Consider the following 5102-nt stretch of genomic DNA (forward strand, 5'->3'; position numbering starts at 1 on the left):
GTAGGTCAAAAAGTGATCCAAAAAGTGAAATCACGGACTGATATAATCGACTCTACGCTCGAGCGTAGAAAGCCCCGCTCGAGCGTAAGACACAGAATCATGCTCGAGCGTGAAGAAAGCCGCTCGAGCGTCGATTGCACCCTTCCAGAAGTTTTGCAGGCGCTGGCACCCGCTCGAGCGTCAAACTCACCGCTCGAGCGGAGGAGCAAAAACAAGGGATCACGCTCGAGGGTAAAAACTACCGCTCGAGCGGAAGAACTGCAGAGCAAAATACTGGGAGATGGAAAATCACGCTCGAGCGTCAAAATTACCGCTCGAGCGGAGAAGCAACAACGAAGGGACCGCTCGAGCGTTAAAACTTCCGCTCGAGCGTAAAGGCCAAAATCTGGGCATCACCTATTGGCATCTAAAATCAACCAACCTGTAACAGACCCGTCCAACACAACCTATACTTCAAATACAAAGAGATTAAAGGACAACAACAACTAATAAGTAATGACAGGATCCACGGAACCTAAGTCCGGATACAATAATTTAAAGAGAAAAGACCGGGGTCGCTATATTGTTGATAATATTTGGACCTTTGGGTCAATATTGAGTTTAAAGGGAAAAATACCATATTTGGGTATATTTGGGTCATTAGTGTAATTAATGACATTTGTTATGAAATTGGGTTGAGGCATTTATTATCTATTTAGAAATAACTGCTTTGGGCTATCGGTAGAGGATAGTCTGGTTTGTTGTAGACATTTCATGATGATTAGGTGAATTGAAACTAATCAAATTGTGTATTTGAATACATGGGTGTCGAATCCCGCGGATGAAATTTTCGTAAAATGGCCATTTGAATATATCTATACATGGGTGCCGAATCTCGCGGACGCAATTTTCGTAAAATGGCAATCCGAATATATCTATACATGGGTGCCGAGTCCCGCGGATGAAATATCCGTAAAATGGCCATAAGAGAATGAAAATACATGGGTGCCGAATCCCGCGGACGCAATTTTCGTAAAATGGCAGTTTGTAGTATTGTTGGCACGAGATGTAGTCTCACTTCAGTTATTTGGCCAGGTTCTGAGCCATGTTTATAAGTTGAGTTTTGTTAAGTTAAACATTTATCAAGTTCTAATGTGTTAGTTATTGCTCATGTTATGTTTAACATATCTCCACTAGGCGTTGGCTCACCCTATATGGGACATCATTTTCAGATGCATGTGTTATGCCACCTCCAAGGACGTAGCTTGGGAGGCCTGAGGCTGTAGACTCTTTTCGTTGTTTTTGTTGTATTACATGTACATCAAGCCAATGGCTTATTTGTGTAGAGTTAGCACTCTCTTTTTGTAACCAAGTGTTGACTTGGAAAGTTGTAAGCCTATAGGGCGTTTACTTTTATTGTCAACATGTAATACCTTTTGTAAGAATACTCTGATGATTATAATATGAAAACTCTTTTATTTATCGTGAATGTATGCTATGTTGGGTTTATTTATGAGGGCATTACAAAAATTCTAACTGTCATACATTATATTTTCTTCAAGCCATTCACGTTCTACTCATCCTATAAATATTACATTCATGCAATGATGCAACTCATTATTTTTTATCTATCATTATGAGACAATTTGAGGTTCGTTAAAATTTAGTCTTGTGCTTTCTTTAAACAAATTCTTTCGTTCTTAAAGTATACTCTTTATATATATATATATATATATATTTACTTCTGACCAATTTTTGTTTTTGCATTTCATATTTTATGTATCATTTGTCCCTCTACTTTCTGCGGACCATTATTTGTTTTTTTTGCTTATAACCAATTTTTTTTTTTTTTTTTTTTTTTTTGTAAAATATCATTTCACTAGAATTTTTATGCAAAATTTTACCTTAAAATGATGTGATAGTGTCATTTATATAATTAAAAACATGTCAATGAACTGTTTATTATAAAGTGATAGATCAAAATCCAACCAAATCATTATTAATATTTTTTTGGTATTAATTTTATGTTTGTATATTAGTACTCTTTTTTTTATTTCTTACTTTTAATATTTTGTGGCATTATGATATGTGTTAATTGATAATTGGTTTAGCGCATTACTTCAGAAACACCTAATAATTCCTTCTTTAACATTTTTATAACTTCATTTTAATATTTTTATTTGCAATTGATTTTGTTTAAAAATATGAATTCAAAAAATATTTATGTAAACAAATATCTGTTTAATTTTGTTTGAATTGATTTTTGTTTAATTTTGTGTAAAAATATTATAAAAATATCTATAGTTGTCTAGATTAAAGTGAAGTTACAGCCATAATTACAACACTATAAAAAATATATATATTACATTTAATCTATTTTTTCAAAGCTATTAAATATACATAAATATGTACATTTTATTATGAAAAAAAAATTACTAATGATATATGTTTACCAATTTAAAAAATATTTACATAAACATATTGGTGAAATAACTCTTCAATTTTTGTTGGTTGACATAAATCTAATGTGGCCTAAGTACCTCGATCATCTCATCAAATTTAGGCTCTGTATGGTTGTGAACTGAAATCAATTTTCAACACGTGGGCTCGCGTATGACGTTTGGATACGATGTTCAAAAATTGATTCCGCGTGTTAATTCAAATTACATTTTGAAAATCTGTTTGGTAGCAAATATCTCCCTTTCAACGTTTCTGCCTTGTTCATCATCTCCCAACTTTCACGTGAACCTCATCTACACCTGTCCTTCAGATTTATCACGGGCGGCTTCTCAGTGTTCAGATTCATCACGGATGAGTTTCAGAGAGTTTCAGAGGTCAGACTCATTTTATAAATAATGAATCTATCCAACCCGCTTCGTACTCGTATCATATTTCACAAATCAACTAAGTTACGATTTGTGCGTTGCGGACGATTCTTATTACGGGCAAACAATCAACGACGACTGCGAGGTGAAATTACTCACAAAATTATTTACATATTTTGTTATAGGGAAATTATTTGAAAAATTCATTCTAATTTTTTTTTCAGGTCAAATTTATCAAATTTATTGTCGAATTCGACGAGCAAACAGTGGCACGTTCAATCAGTATACACATTCCATCACCGGCGATAATTATTCAACTCCCACTAATCTGGTAAATAAATCCTTCATCCTTCATCTGTTATCTGAAAATGATTTCAAACGAGTCGATCAACTGTTTCAACTTTTTGTTCTTCAAGAATAGTGTAAATCATTCATCTGTTATGTATAAATGATTTTGGAGAAGTTGAAATCAGTTCGTAAATGGTTTATCAGAATTTGGTATGTCGTATTTTCCATTTCAGATCGGTTGTTATTTGAAATTATGAACGGTTTGAACCTTTCTTCTATCAAATGTATAGTGGCAGTGCCTGGGACACTCGGCCGGTCGTCCCCCAGGTCATCCGGCCGGTCGACCGGCCGGTCGACCACCCGGTCTTCTCACCTCTCTTCCGCTTTGTCTTCCACTTTCCATTCCTGAATGGTTTGAACCACCGGTCCTCCCTGAACTATTTGAACCCATCGGCTTTTTTACTATTTTTTTTCCTTAATTTCAATTAACAACCAATACTGATTTGTTTTGAATTCAAATCAATATAACACAATGTTAAACACATTGTTAAACATTGAATGTTAACTAAATTTTTTTTGTAAAACATTGTTAACTGAATGTTAACATTGTGTTTTTTTTAATTCAGATTTTTTTTTTTTTACATTGTTAACAACCAATATTAAAATTTTTTTTATCTGATTGTTAATTAAAAAAAAAATTACTGATTTCTTTCCTACTATTTAAACACAATGTTAACTGAATTTTGAGGCTTTGAGAGCAAAGACACCCCAATGTTAACTGAATTTTGAGGCTTTGAGAGCAAAGACACCCCTAGCGCTGGCACACACGGTTAAAACCAGGGATAGCTACTGTTACATTACCATTCAGACATATATATGTCTATATTTATTTATTTATATGGTAAATAAGATTTATACAAAATATAGTAAAGTTTTTAATTTTTATAGCATTTCATTTTTTATTAATAATTTATCATTCATATGAATATGAATTAAAAACGAAAAAATAATAATGTTATCTTTTTTACATTAAAATATTTTTTATTTTGATCCTATTAAAAGATAAGTCAATATACTTATGTTAAAATTAATTATATTTTTTCATAATTTTTCAACAGATTAGAATATTTATGTATGTATTTTAATTTTTTTATTATTTTGAGTCATATTTTAATTTATAGAAATAAATAAATAAAATGTTCATACCATACTTTTGTTTTGATCGAGTTCATACCATACTTTACCCTCCTTTTCTTTCTATTGGTTGAAATTACATTTTGTAGAATTAAAAAAAAAAGGTTTAGCGAAATTTTTTTTATGCAAAACTTTTTTTGATAAAACAAAAAAATGTTTTTTCCATGACTACTTGCAAGGGGTCGTTTGGGACATAGGAAAAAAAGTTGGTTTTGGGTTTATAAAAGTCGATTTTTTTTTTTTATTTGTGGTTATATTTCTGCTATCTGAATGTTTTTTTTTGTGATTATATTTCTGCTATTTAAATTCAATTAATCTGCTACGTACTTTTTTCCTTGAAATAAAATAATCTGTTCTTTTTCCTTTATCTATGTTCTCCTTCAAATCATTTTGCACTGTTATTGTTGTATATCCATCGCAGTGTTCTTTAACATACTTTGTTCTGCTTGTATATTCATCCCAAACTAGTTTAAATATAATTTGTATATTTATAGATGGATGGAAATAATTCCGATGACAATGAGAACACCAAAATGTGGACGCCCAGAATTGAAACGAAATTAATAAATATGTTGAGAGATGAGGTTAGAAACAATCAAACAACGGGCCGTACTACTTCGTGGACAATTAGGCATTGGAATCATTATGCAAATCAGTTGAACAACATATATGGATTTCAGTATACAGGTGTTAAGGTGTGCCAAAAATATCAGCGCTTGAAAGCTGATTACCAGACATTCAAGCGACTCCAGGCACAGACTGGTCTGGGATAGGATCCTATTATAGGCATTGTTGTTGCACCCGATGAATTTTGGG

General features: G+C 32.3%; 1 long non-coding RNA gene across 1 annotated transcript; it reads left to right on the forward strand.

Annotated features, from left to right (window-relative positions):
• The first annotated feature begins 3026 nt into the window (after positions 1-3026).
• On the forward strand, positions 3027-4832 carry LOC145800973 (uncharacterized). The gene is made up of 2 exons (XR_014341693.1): positions 3027-3135; positions 4781-4832. It is a non-coding gene; the product is annotated as an uncharacterized LOC145800973 (long non-coding RNA).
• Positions 4833-5102: the final 270 nt, after the last annotated feature.

This window comes from Camellia sinensis, chromosome 10 (genome assembly GCF_055761805.1).
Source record: "Camellia sinensis isolate YWXY chromosome 10, ASM5576180v1, whole genome shotgun sequence".
In the NCBI taxonomy this organism is placed as follows: Eukaryota; Viridiplantae; Streptophyta; class Magnoliopsida; order Ericales; family Theaceae; genus Camellia; species Camellia sinensis.